At 45.8% G+C, this 14,940-nt stretch overlaps 1 protein-coding gene across 4 annotated transcripts in view; it reads right to left on the reverse strand.

Annotated features, from left to right (window-relative positions):
• Positions 1-824, reverse strand: part of BACH1 (BTB domain and CNC homolog 1) — a 46,329-nt gene extending 45,505 nt beyond the window's left edge. For 3 of the 4 annotated variants that reach the window (XM_042229809.2, XM_060403830.1, XM_027978489.3), the window contains exon 1: positions 751-824. The gene's annotated coding sequence lies outside the window, so the exon portion shown is untranslated. Of the gene's footprint in view, positions 1-670 lie in introns of all 4 variants that reach the window. The other variant, XM_027978499.3, reaches the window with a different exon arrangement.
• Positions 825-14,940: the final 14,116 nt, after the last annotated feature.

Genomic DNA, 14,940 nt, shown 5'->3' on the forward strand with positions numbered 1-14,940 from the left:
AAGCTGGCGTCTCTACGAGCAACACCCACTCTCACCCGACTGTGGGAGCCTTTGATTACAGCCTGCTGGGCAAAACTCCCAACAAAGAGGGTGGGTGGTGGGTGGGGAGAGGGTCTTGGGATCCCCCAGGGGCTACCCCCTAAACCAGTCTTGGCTAAACCCAGCCAGCCCCGCAAGGTGGTGGTTGTGCTCCAGCCACCGACTCGGCCTTTCTGAGTCCGCGATCACACGCGCCACCTACACTCCCCGGCTACCCCCGACCAGGCTGGGAAGAAGGGAGGCCGACAGCTCGCGGGCCGCGGCCGCCGAGGGTGGGCGGAGAACAATACGGAGCCGGGGCGGGCGCTGCTGAGGTGTCACAGCCGGGTGCACCGCGCGCGGCATCGGGGCGGGGGTGGGGTGCGCCCGGGAAGCGGCGGAGGGCCCCCCCCGGCCCCGCGGCGCCGGGTAAAGTACAGAGCCGGCCCGTAAACAGCGGCGCTGGCGGCGGCGCGCCGGGCCGCTCGCCCCTTCCGGCGGACGCGGCCCCTTCCAGGAAACCGAGCCCGAGCTGCCCCGCGCGGGCCCCGCTCAGAGGCCCCCCGCGCCCGCCGCCCAGACCCAGAGAGCCGCCGCCCCGCGTCCTCCCCTCCGCCGCCTCCTCCGGACCCGCTCGAAGATCGCCCCTCACCGGCCGACGGCCCCGACCGCCCGCCACCGCCGCGCCGAACCCTCCGGGCGAAGGGCGCTCAGGACGGGCGAGCCACTCACCACAGCCGAGGCGCGGCGCGGCCCGACTGACGGCGGCCAGCAAGCCCGACCGGCCGCGCGGGCAGCGATCAGGTGACTCACTCCCTCCCCGCGGCCGGCCGCCCCCTCCGCGCCCCACCCCTCCCTTCTCTCCGAAGCCGCTGCCGCCACCGCCCCGCCCCCTCCCGGGGCCGAAGCCCCGCCCACCCGCTTCAGGAGGTCCCGCCCCGTAGGCCAACCTCGCGAAGCCCCGCCCCTCCCGCTCCAGCGCGCCTAAACCCCGCCCTCCCGAAAAGCCCGCCCCACACGCTGGCCGGGAATCGGGCTTTGCGGGTCCTTGCAGCTTGCTCCCTGAAGCCCGAAGCCCACCGGACGGGCATGCAGGGAGGGACCATACGCGGATACCGGGCATGGCAGGATAGTGCAGGCGATGGTGTCTTTGAAACCTCCGCGGGCGTCGCCCCTTTGCAGGCATAGCCCGCTGTCTGAAAAAAAAAAACAAAACAACACCTGAGGACCATCATCTCCTCCTTCCCTGCTTCAAGAGGAAAGGAAAAGCCTGATGGCCTGCTCTCTCGAAGTGTTGCCTGGACACCCGGAGTCGAGTGCCAGCGGACACCAGGAGGAGAAGACTAGCGCCGGCCCACGTCCCTCTCCCCAGACCAGACCCCATCAGAGGTAGCTGCTGGCAGCACGCTCCTCTGCCTTCTCCTGAGTGTGGCGGGGCGCCCAGGTTCGCAGGTATTTGAGCTTGCTGATAAAGATGCATCAAGTGCACCCAAGATTTTGTAGAAAGCATCTGGCAGCCCTGGTGTCTGACAGAGAAAACAACAGCGTCGGCTCGCAGGTGTCCCCTTTATGCCGTGGCTGCCAGGAAATTTGGAACCGGGTTCAGTGTTCTGGTGGTGTCAGCCAGCTCATCTCGGCCCCAGGTCAGACATTCATCTCTTCTGCTGTTTATTCTGGTGTTTATCCAGCTGTCGGCGTTAAAATTAAGTCCCCAGTCTACTTAAGTAGACATCTCTGCAATTCAAAGCACTGACTGTGGGCAGAGACGCCCACCTGACAAAAAGCCTACACTTCCGAATCTAACCGGAGACCCGAGTGTCCCTTTCACTGTGCTGATCTATTGGAGGCCGGATCTTGGGATTTTGCGATCGGCTTTTGATTCAGGTTGAAACACAAGACACTGATGGTTGGACAGCATCAGCACCAGGAGGTGAAGGCTCATTCTGGGGTAGGAAGGAAGACAACTCTGCACCTCCCAGTGCAAGAAAGGCTACCTAGTTAACAAAAGTCAGATATTGTCACTAATGTGACTACATTTGTACTCACAGACTGAGACTACAGGACATTTGAGTTATATCCAAAATACACGAGAAAATGACGAGTGAAATTGTGCAGGGTCCAATCGGCGAAGTGATTGACTGTAACCTAGAATTTGGACAGGAGGTGACATTTGTATTGAAGAATAGGACCCTATAAGCCAAGGAGGGAAGACTGTATGCAACAATCTAAAGGGAGAAGGCAGATGGCATTTCAGGCTGCCTGAGTTCGTGCCTGCATGTGTGCTAAGTCACCCTATGGACTGAAGCCCGCTAGCTCCTCCATCCATGGGATTCTCCAGGCAGGAATACTGGAGTGGGTTGCCATCCTCTTCTCCAGGGGATCTTCCTAATCCAAGGACCAAACCCGCATCTTTTATATCTCCTGCATTGGCAGGTGGGTTCTCTACTGCTAGCGCCATCTGGGAAAGCCTTGTGTTTATTTAATATTAAAATGGTAAGTAAAGTGAAAGGAATGTAATCTCTGACTTGGGATGTTCACAACTTCTAAGATTTAAAACAGGCAAAAATAATTTAAAAATAGGCTATTACTATAAGGATATATTGTACAATACAGCCATACTTATTTTATGATGACAATAAATGAGGTATAACTTTAAAAATTCTGAGTCACTATATTGTACACCTGTAACATATAACATATAATATTGTTATCATATTATAACAATAATATATAAGTATAACATCAGCTATACTTCAGTTTTTTAAAAGGCAGTAATAAAGAAGACAATACTGGAGCAGAAGAGCTTAGTGTGACAGGGGCCAAATTGGTGAAAGAGGTGCTACTGGAATACCAGATTTAATGACAATCTAAGTGGTTCAGTGTAGGGTCTGAGTAGGGAAAAATTCCTGTGGCTCCAAAAACCAGTTGGGGATTAAAAATAGCAAAACTCTGTTGTCACTCTCTGTATCAAGAGGGGAATTTGTTTTCCAACCATCTGATGCTATAACTGCATAGCCAGGAGAACACTGCAGAAATGATGCTCTGTTAATTCTGGGTTTAGTCTTTAGATTGGCATCTCCCACTTCCTCTTTCTTGGGACCCTCCCTCTCGGACAAGTCACCATGCTGTGACAAGCTCCGCATGGGACATGTGTACCCTCTCTAGTCAGCTGCCCCCAGCAGAGCAAGCAGCCAATTTATTGTTTCTCAGTCTCTGTCGAGTCCGACTCTTTGTGACCCCATGGACTGCAGCACACCAGGCTTCCCTGTCCTTCACCATCTCCTGGAGTCTTCTGAAACTCATCACCCATGAGTCAGTGATGTTATGTAACATCTCATCCTGTGTGGCCCCCTTCTCCTGCCCTCAGTCTTTCCCAGGCAGGCTGCTGTCCATGTCTCTAAACCAGCCAATATTTGGTATCAAATGTGTCATGAGTGAGTCACCTTTAATGTTCTGTTCTAGTCAAGTTTAAACATGACTCCAACCCCAGCCAAAAACAAAACCAAAAAACTCTTAATAGGGTCCAATGAATTCATAAAAACATAAGATAATGAAATGATTGCTGTTTTAAGCCACTAAGTCTTAGAGTGGTTTGGTTAAGGAAAATGTCTGGTAATGGAGTAGAGCATGAAAATGTAGTTAAATTTGTAAGAAAACTCATAAAGTCAGTGTCAAGGCTGAGAGGAAAGTTCAAATAAATAAAACAGGAAATATGTAGAAGAGACTCATTTTAAACCTGTGTCAAGCTCCTTGATCTGAGATGACCCTTGAGATTCTCCTCAATTACAAATTAATTGTGCCCCAAAATTCCTTCAGTCTGCTGTGTTGATAGAATTAAGTAGAGAAATTCTTATTCTCTCAGAAGTTAATGCTAAAAATTGTTCTTCACATATATATATACATATACATATGCTGTTGTTCAGTCACTAAGACGTGTCCAGCTCTTGACACTCAGGATGCCCTCTGCCTCTGTAAAGTGAAGAAAGTGAAAGTGGCTGAGTTGTGTCCGCCCTTTGCAACCCCATGGACTGTAGCCCACCAGGTTCCTCCAGAATACTGGAGTGGGTTGCCGTTTCCTACTCCAGGATATCTTCCTGACCCAGTTATCAAACCCTTGTTGCCTGCATTGGCAGGCAGATTCTTTACCAGAGCTACCAGGGAAGCCCAGCCTTTAGCTGGAGCTACTACCAAAGCAACATGATTCTAGGGCTGATGCTAACCCTCCACCTTGGCTAGCCTCAGGGTGCTGCTGCTGCTGCTGCTGCTGCTAAGTCGCTTCAGTCGTGTCCGACTCTGTGCGACCCCATAGACGACAGCCCACCAGGCTTCCCCATCCCTGGGATTCTCCAGGCAAGAACACTGGAGTGGGTTGCCATTTCCTTCTCCAATGCATGCAAGTGAAAAGTGAAAGGGAAGTCGTTCAGTTGTGTCTGACTCTTAGCTGCCCCATGGAGTGCAGCCCACCAGGCTCCTCCGCCCATGGGATATTCCAGGCAAGAGGATTGGAGTGGGGTGCCATCGCCTTCTCTGAGCCTCAGGGTGCACTGCTGTCCATTTCCTATCTGTTTCCTCCCAGTCCCCAGATTTATTCACCAGGTTGAGTCTTGGGGATAACCAGAGTGAATATATTAAACACATACAAGGAAAGAACGTAACTGTCAAAAAGAGGAACTCATCAAAATCTGAAGCCAAGAAGAGGGGAGCCAGAAATGCAAACGCAGGCAACACATGCTGGCACTGGGGTGTGAGGGAGAGGGCGCGTCAGCCAAGGGCGCGGTGACAGGTATCTCCTGATTTTCAAAAGTCCGCTTTATACCACTTTGATTTTTACAGAACACCTGCATGAGTACTTAGTTTTACTAACCAAAAGAAATCTGAAGAAGGTTTTTGTTTTTACGGAAAAAAGGTGAAAATAGCATTCAGCTTTCAGAGGAACCTGGCAGGCTGCAGTCCATGGGGTCCCAAAGAGCCGGCCTGAGCGACTAACACTTGGTTTTGCAGTGAGCCTTCCTAGAGGCAGGGCTGCCCTGGTGGCTTAGGCAGTAAAGATTCTGCCTGCCATGCAGGATTTCCGGGTTTGATCCCTGGGTCCCAAAGATCCCCTGGAGAAGGGAGCGGCTACTCACTCCAGTGTTCTTCCCTGGAGAATTCCACAGAGAGAGGAACCTGGCAGACGGTATAGTCCATGGGGTCGCAAAGAGTCAGACACGACTAAGGAACTAACACTTTTATTTTATAGAGGCAGCGCACATCCTGTGCGCCAAGAGTGGCGCCACCCAGCTCACCCCCTGAGAGCTGCACTCAGCATCTCAGTGTTAGGTTGCCACAGCTCTGAATTGTATCCGAGCATCTATGTTTTATCTCAATTTATTTTGAGCATTCATTAGCAATATATATCCGAAGGTAATTACTTCTTAGTCTGTTCAGTCAGTTCAGTCGCTCAGTCGTGTCCGACTCTTCGACCCCATGAATTGCAGCATGCCAGGCCTCCCTGTCCATCACGAACTCCCGGAGTTCACTCAAACTCACATCCAAGTCAGTGATGCCATCCAGCCATCTCATCCTCTGTTGTCCCCTTCTCCTCCTGCCCCCAATCCCTCCCAGCATCAGAGTCTTTTCCAATGAGTCAACTCTTCGCATGAGGTGGCCAAAGTACTGGAGTTTCAGCTTTAGCATCATTCCTTCCAGAGAACACCCAGGACTGACCTCCTTTAGAATGGACTGGTTGGATGTCGTTGCAGTCGAAGGGACTCTCAAGAGTCTTCTCCAACACCACAGTTCAAAAGCATCAATTCTTCGGCACTCAGCTTTCTTTATAGTCCAACTCTCACATCCATACATGACTACTGGAAAAACCACAGCCTTGACTAGATGGACCTTTGTTGGCAGAGTAATGTCTCTGCTTTTGAATATGCTATCTAGGTTGGTCATAACTTTCCTTCCAAGGAGTAAGCATCTTTTAATTTCATGGCTGCAATTACCATCTGCAGTGATTTTGGAGCCCAGAAAAGTAAAGTCTGACACTGTTTCCACTGTTAACTTTATGCCATTTCAGCTTATGAAAGCTTTCATAGGAACACTCTACTTTCTCTCAGGTGAGGAAAATTGTATTTTATTCCCAGGTACTGTTACATACAGGTCGTGGGGAGGATGGGGAGCTAAAGGCTACTGTGTCTTAGTTCCACTAGGTTAGCCACCAAAGTCATCCTATTTACATCGCCTTTTGATTTCATTCAAATGATTTGCTTCACATATACATCTACCTATGGGGAAAGATTATTTCACTAGTGAGCATCAACAGTTGGTATGTTTGTTGGCAATATTCTCATCATAAACTAATAAATAATCTTTCTGATTGTCTTCCTGTCTCTACAGCTTCGAGTGAGTGAGTATTAAAGACAGAGTCACTGAGAGGAGTAGAGTTCAGGTTTTCTGTCTGCAAGTATAGAATTCTACTGAGTGTGACGAGGTAAAGCCCAGGGTGACCTGTCCCAAGTCCCCTACTTCACAAGAACTCTCTTTGTATTCATTGCTAGTGAGCTTTAGATCAGGGACACTATGTCAACCACTCACTTCTCTTTCCCTAAATCCCTGTTTGGCGGACACGGCTAGTTGTCTACCCAATATCCATCACCCCTTCTTCTTTCTATTTTGGTTGAAAATGAAGTCGCTCAGTCATGTCTGACTCTTTGCAACCCTGTGGACTGTAACCTACCAGGATCCCCCATCCATGGGATTCTCCAGGCAAGAATACTGGAGTGGGTTGCCATTTCCTTCTCCAGGAGATCATCTCAACCCAGGAATCGAACCCTGGTCTCCCTCATTGCAGGCAGATGCTTTACCCTCTGAGCCACCAGGGAATTCTGATTGAATGTGCACTTAAAAACACTTGAAAACACCACCCCAGACTCCCATAGCCCTGTGACCTAGGTCTTGGTCAACCAGATAAAAGTGTGTATACACTCAGTAGAAGTTCCATGAAAGCACTTACTTTTCTGATAACAGAAGACCAAATCAGCCAATGTGCAGTTTTGCCTTGTGCCTTCCCTGCCTTGAGCGATTGGAGGTGGGGCTCTTTTCTTTCATCCCTGAAGATGAGAACCACACTCTAAGGATAGCAGACCAGGAAGCTAGTAAAAAGCTCAAGTCCTTGGCAGTTTTCTTGAGCAGCTGACCAGTCCCGGTTGTGGGGTTCACTCTTCTTATCATACCAGAAAAAAAAAAAAAACCCTATTCAGTCAGGCTTGTAGAGTTGAGTGTCGATTCAATGAAGCCAAAGGCAGCCTTAACGGATAACTTTTCTTTATTTCCAGGCTTTGCCAGGTCCCCCATACTACTCTGTTTGAAGCACATCCTGAGAACCCTTAAGTCACATATCCTAAGTTATGTGGGAATGAATAAGTTGTTATGATCATATGCAAACTATGCATATGACCCCGAAAGCTAGCCAACAAATGGCAGTGAAGAGTAGTATGATTGTGTTGAGAGTACTAAAAGGACAAAAAATCGATTTCATTATGAAATTGCAGAGTATCATTATTGACTTCTGGATTGCCATATCCTCTTAGGTATAACTAGGTCACAAATAAGAAAAGAGAGGTGCAGTTAAGTCAGTAAAAGTTCTCTGATAAAATTCCAGGAAATAGCTCTTCTAAAACGTGCGACGGTTGCCCAAGAGGGGCAAGAAGGAAGTTAAAATTGTTCAGAACAATGGATTTTAGCTCCTCAAAAACGTTGAGAAGCATACGGAATTGTAGGGAATTATTTTGATAATTGAAACTCTTCCTCTTTTAATATGCATTTTATAACTGAACCATCAAAGTCTGCATTGCAGTTAGATTACAAGAATTGAAAGAAGCATATCAACTTACTGCAGCCAAAATAAAGAAATCCACTGCCGGGAGCCAGCATGGGAGATCCCACCCATGACAAGCTCATACGGAAGAGACCTGACAGGCAAGGCGGATCAGGACTCGAGGGACTCCCTGAACCTGCTTGAGCATCTACCCCAAACCAAAATCTGTCTGTCTACTGTCTACTATGTTATGCCTTTCACCAACTCTTCTGGCATTAACAGGGGGCTATCCTTGACCACCTTTCTTGGAGAAAATCAACTTAGGGCTCTAGTTGATAAATCTTCTGGGCATGAAAGGAGTATTTCAATTCAAAACCCGTTAGCATTCTAGCTTATTTGGCAGGTTTATCCAGACTCTTACAACATTGTTGAGCCAATGCTTGCTGCCTAGTTCCCACATCCCTTATCCATTGTGTTCCTGGGAGTGCATATAGTTAGGATGTAGAAAAAACAAGTAGTAGCCTTAGCATTAGCAACATTAGACTTTGAGTTAATAGGTTCTTTCTTTGCTGTCACCCACTGAAACTTTGTTCCATAAAAATGTAACTCTGTACTTTAAGGGTGACACAGGCTAAGGAATGTAAGAAAAAACATTTCAAGGGAAAGTAAGTGTTCTAGCTAACCAACCTTTATCAAAAAGGGGTCATAAAATGTCAACAGGCTTCTGGGCCAAAAGATAATGTACAAAAAAATAAGACCCTTGTTTATGAAACGGTATGCAGGAAGAAACCTGGTATCGATAAAAGTTAATACTGATGGAATGTTGAGCTGACTCTGCATGACTCTGCATTTTTCACTTTGCTCAGTGTACAACTCAGGGTATAAAAGCTCCCTCTGAAAATAAAGTGACAGGCCTCACTCACTGAAGCTTGGTCTCCCCATATCATTCATTCCGTTGCCAACACCATTCATCCTGAGGGTATCCCTGGACTCTGCTGAGGCTGGACCCTGGCAATCCACATCTATGCCATGAAGCTATAAGAATTAGGAGATGTTGAATCACATTTAGTCAAACAAAATGTCTTTTCACACTAATAATTTGAGAATTTTTTCCTAAGTAAAAGGAAACTTTAGAATTAATATTAAGTTTAGCATTCTAAAAGCATCCATTTAAACTGATGAGAACATTAAAAAAAAAAAATTGCCTCCTGGCTAAATAAGATTTCCAGAAGAAACTCTATTGGGATGTGTTTTATATCCCTTAGGATAAATGAGGAAAGGAAACCTAGGGCATATCTCTAATTAACTACATGTGCCCCATGGGTTTCCCAAAACAAGCTCTAATATAGTTTAATTCTTTATCCTTAGCAATGAGAAGTCAAGCATAAAACCATGTGCAAGCACCACATGATTTGCCATAGAAAGGAAGCAAAAATAAACATAGACTTTTTTTTATCATCTTTAATAGGCAAAATCCATACTTCTGTTACCAGATCCAGAGAGATCAAGTTTTGCCCATTGTACTTCTCTATTTGGTGTCTGAAATCCCTTGGAGATTAATTTGGGGACGATAAAGGTTTTGCACATTCAGAAGTTATCTGTTAAAATAAAAATTGCTTCAAAGGACAAGTACATCAAGCTGCCTTTAAGGACAATCACAATTACTCTAGTAAGAATAAACTTATAAAAATTCTCATGGTGTATGGGGTTGAAATGCATTTCGACAGGAAAGTAGCAGTAAATAGAAGAAAATTGGAAGCTATACCTAGGAGGAGCTATGCCACTTAAAGAACTGTGATGCAGTCAGGAAAAGCAATTGAGGGGCATTAGATGCAAAATAGCAGGATACTGACAGAGACCAATTCAGAATTACGGCCAGGAGCTGGCACAGCTTTTGGGAACTAATGTTTCCTATTCAGTAAATAGGTAGTGAACAGAGTTTTGCCAAGAGAATGCACTGGTCATAGCAAACACCTTCTGCCAACAACACCAGAGATGATTCTACATATAGACATCACCAGATGGTCAATACCAAACTCAGATTGATTATATTCTTTGCAGCCAAAAATGGAGAAACTGTATACCAGTCAGCAAAAACAAGACAGGAAACTGACTATGGCTCAGATCATGAACTCCTTATTGCAAAATTTAGACTTAAATTAAAGAAAGTAGGGAAAAACCATTAGACCATTCAGGTATGGCCTAAATCAAATCTCTTACGATTATACAGTGGAAGTGACAAATAGATTCAAAGGATTAGATCTGATAGACAGAGTGCCTGAAGGACTATGGATGGAGGTTCATGACATTCTACAGGAGGCAGTGACCAAGACCATCCCAGAGAGAAAGAAATGCAAAAAGGCAAAATGGCTGTCTGGGGAGGCCTTACAAATAGCTAAGAAAAGAAGAGAAGTGAAAGGCAAAGAGAAAAGGAAAGATATACCTGTTTGAATGCAGAGTTCCAAAGAATAGCAAGGACATATAAGAAAGCCTTCCTCAGTGATCAATGCAAAGAAATAGAGGGGAACAATAGAATAAGAAAGACTAGAGATCTCTTCAAGAAAATTAGAGATACCAAGGGAACATTTCATGCAAAGAGGAGCACAATAAAGGACAGAAATGGTGTGGAGCTGCAGAAGATATTAGGATGAGGTGGCAAGAATACACAGAAGAACTACACAAAAAAAGATCTTCACAACCCACATAACCACGATGGTGTGATCACTCACCTAGAGCCAGACATCCTGGAATGTGAAGTCAAGTGGGACTTAGGAAGTGTTACTACGAACACAACTAGTGCAGGTGATGGAATTCAGTTGAGCTATTTCAAATCCAATATGCCAGCAAATTTGGAAAACTCAGCAGTGGCCGCAGGACTGGAAAAGGTCAGTTTTCATTCCAATCCCAAAGACAGGCAATGCCAAAGAACGCTCAAACTACTGCACAGCTGCACTCATCTCACACACTGGCAAAGTAATGCTCAAAATTCTCCAAGCCGGGTTTCAGCAGTACCTGAACCTGTGAACTCCCAGATGTTCAAACTGCATTTAGAAAAGGCAGAGGAACCAGAGACCAAATTGTCAACATCCACTGGATCATCAAACAAGCAAGACAGTTCCAGAAAAACATCTACTTCTGCTCTATTAACTGTGCCAGACTTTGACTTTGTGGATCACAACAAACTGTGGAAAATTTTTTAAGAGATGGGAATACCAGACCATCTGACCTGCCTCCTGAGAACTGTGTATGCAAGTCAGGAAGCAACAGTTAGAACCGGACATGGAACAACAAACTGGTTCCAACTGGGTAAAGGAGTACATCAAGGCTGTATATTGTCACTTTGCTTGTTTAACTTACATGCCGAGTACATCATGCAAAATTCAGGGCTGGATGAAGCACAAGATGGAATCAAGGTTGCTGGGAGAAATATCAATAACTTCAGATATGCAGATGACACTACCCTTATGGCACAACGTGAAAAGGCTCTTGATGAAAGTGAAAGAGGAGAGTGAAAATGTTGACTTAAAACTCAGCATTCAGAAAACTAAGATGAAGGCATCTGCTCCCATCACTTCATATGGCAAATAGATGGGGAACAGTGGAAACAGTGACAGACTTTATTTTGGGGGGCTCCAAAATCACTGCAGATGGTGCCTGCAGCCATGAAATTAAAAGAGACTTGCTCCTTGGAAGAAAAGCTATGACCAACCTAGATAGCATATACCCTGATGCTGGGAGGGATTCCTGATACATCAGGAATACACCTTCAGACACAGAAGTGCATGCAGAACACCAGCTGAGAGCGGGCAGGAGTGCCTGACCAGTGGAAGAGAATATATAGACCAACGCAAAACTTGGTAGGAGGAAGGAACTAGAAAGAAAAACAGGAGTGTTAGAAGGTGCCCTTGGCGGGTGGGGGAACTGAACCAGGGGTCCAACCCACACACGAGAGCAATTGTCTGAGTCAGAAGAGAAACATCTAAGGGTGAGAGTGAAAGAGCTGATCCATGCATGGCAGCCTAAATACGATGAGAATCAGACAGTCCTTCCACAGCCATGCATATCCCGGACAGAAACACAGATCCCCTGGAAGATGTAGCGGCTGGGAGCTGGAGTTTAGGGATTGCGGAGCAATCATGCTCCTTGTGGAGCGAGGGTGGCTGTTGACTATGGGGAGCTGGATTGAGGGGATGTGAGGGAGGAGATTGTGGTGGGAAATGCCTGTGGAGGAAAGCCAGGCAGCTATGGAAGCAAGGCGATACTGCTGAGTCAGCGTAGAGGGTGGAATCATCACCATAGCCTCTGTCTCCCCACACGCCAGGAGAAGGCAATGGCACCCCACTCCAGTACTCTTGCCTGGAAAATCCCATGGACGGAGGAGCCTGGTAAGCTTCGGTCCATGGGGTCTCTGAGAGTTGGACATGACTCAGTGACTTCACTCTCACTTTTCACTTGCATGCATTGGAGAAGCAAATGGCAACCTACTCCAGTGTTCTTGCCTGGAGAATCCCAGGGACGGGGGAGCCTGATGGGCTGTTGTCTATGGGGTCGCACAGAGTCGGACACAACTGAAGCGACTTAGCAGCAGCAGCAGCAGCCCCACATGCCAGCATTGGTAGCTGAACAATAGAGATGCTGGCCCAACAAAAACGCCTGATGCACTGAACTACAGAGTAGGACCCCAACCAGGGTGCTCCCTGAAGTGCTTGATGCACTGATCTACAGAATAGGACCCCAGCCAGGGGGGGCCCTTTGTGTGCCTGACACACGGAAAAACAGAGAAGGACCCCAGGCAAGGAAACTCTCTAAGTACCTGAACAGGCAGAGCTACAGAGAAAGTCCGGCCAAAGAGGGCTCCTGATCGACAGCTACAAGAGGCTTGAAAAAAGACTCTGATAGCTCCATAACTCTTGTGGTGGAGGCAGTCCATGTTCTGTGCACTTGGCACCCCCAGGGTCCCCAAAAGCCAAGCAGCTGCGTCACCTTCACACTCTGCTCTCACTGGGGCAGAGCTGCTACAGGCAAAACAAAAGCCTTGCATCCATGCATACAGGGTCGCTTTAGTCGTGTCCGACTCTTTGCACCCCTGTGGACTGTAGCCTGCCAGGCTTCTCTGTCAGGGAGAGGGGTTCTCCAGGCAAGAATACTGGAGCATATTGGCCAATACGGGTTGCCATAGCCTTCAAGAGCACTATATTGCTATAGCGCTATATTGCTACCTGAGCCACCAACTCCCCTGAGTGGCTGGTGCTGCCAGAACCTCTGTGAGCCAAGCAGCTGCACCACCTCCACACCTGGCCCTCATAGGGGTAAAGCCAAGTCCTCCAGGGCAGCCTCAGAAGCAAACCCCAGTGGACAACCCACATGCAGAAGTGGAAATGAAACCACAGTTGAAACCCAGGGGCAGTGTGACTAAGGAAGAAGACCCAAAACCCTCCCACCAGTTGTATAAGCTGCAGAATAAATCTGCACGATCAACTAGGCAGACTCTGTGTCTATGGAATATATAAAAGGTCATTGAGAGCACCCACAAAAGAAAACGCAGTAGTTCAGATAGCAGTGGACACTGGAGGCAAGAACACAGAGGAACAGGACCAGATTAGAATCTGAGCAGCCCACACAACAGGTCCAGAGATCAGCCCAGTGTTAGAGGGCATCCTAGGGAGGTGAGGTGGACTGTGACTCCCAGGGAGGGAAAGGACTCTGACAGCAGCGGCTCAAGAAAAACATTTATTATTCTTACATTTTGACTTGTTCCGTAGATTCTTTTAGATTTTTTTCTTTTCTTTTCCTTCACCCCCCTCTCTGTTGTAGTTGTCGATTTTATTGGCACTTTGAAAATAATTAAGCTTTTGAGCTTTTTTTTCTTTTTTTTGTCTCAGTCACATTTTTTATTGTTGTTATAAACTTCTGCCTCTATGTTGGACTTTTGCAGTTCTGCGGAGTTTGCCTTTTTTTTTCTTTTCTCTTTTTTTTAATTTTAATTTTTTTAATCAATTATTTTATTTTTACATTTATTCCTTTGTTTGCTTTTCCTACCATTTGTTCACCCTTGCCGTTAATCCTTAATATATATAAATCTTCTTCATCTACCTCTGTTTAACTTTACATATCTATTCTTTCTTTCTTTTCTTTCCTCTCAACATATTTGTTAGTTCTATTTTCATTGCTTTATTCCCCAATCGGCACCTTGCTTTAATTTTGTTTTCCAGTTTGTGCTTTAGTTAGTTTTATACTGGCAGATATAATTTTTGTTTCCTTTGTTCACTGGGCTAATCTATTGTACTTTATTTTTGTTGGGCTATTTTGATTTTGCTTATGGGTATATATGTATATATATGTGTAGTCAGTCACACTTTTTATTGTTGTTATAAACCTTTGCATCTACATTGGGCTTTTGCTATTCTGTGAAGTTTTCCTTTTTTCTTTCACTTTTTTCTTCTTTTCTCTTTTCTATAATTTTAACTTTCAATTATTTTAAACCTTTTATATTTTTTCTACATTTATTCCTTTGTTTGCCTTTCCTACTGTTCTTTTCCCCTTGCAGTTAATCTTTAATGTACAAAAATCTTCTTCATCCACCTCTATTTAACTTTACATATCTATTCTTACTTTCTTTTCTTTCTTTCATTTCCTCTCAGCATATTTGTTAGTTTTGCTTTCATTGCCCTAATCCCACTTCGCACCTTGCTTTAGTTTTGTTTTCCAGTTTGTGCTTTAGTTAGTTTTGTTCTTAACTTGTGAAAATAATTTATTTCCTTTGTTCGCCGGGTCAATCTATTGTACATTATTTTTGTTGGACTGTGTTGACTTTACTCATGGGTGTATATATATGTGTGTATATTTCATTATTTTAATTATTATTTGCCTGAAAAACAAAACCCATATATATGTTGTCTACAAGAAACCCACTTCAAACCTCAAGACACATATAAACTGAAAGTGAGAGGACAGAAAAATATATTCCATGCAAATGGGAAGCAAAAGAAAGCTGGAGTAGCAATCTTCATATCAGACAAGATTAGATTTTAAAGAAGATTACAAGAGATAAGGGAGGACACTACATAATGATCAAGGGATCAATCTAAGAGGAAGACATAAGATTGTGAATATCTATGCACCCAACA

This window comes from Ovis aries, chromosome 1, assembly GCF_016772045.2.
Source record: "Ovis aries strain OAR_USU_Benz2616 breed Rambouillet chromosome 1, ARS-UI_Ramb_v3.0, whole genome shotgun sequence".
NCBI lineage: Eukaryota > Metazoa > Chordata > Mammalia > Artiodactyla > Bovidae > Ovis > Ovis aries.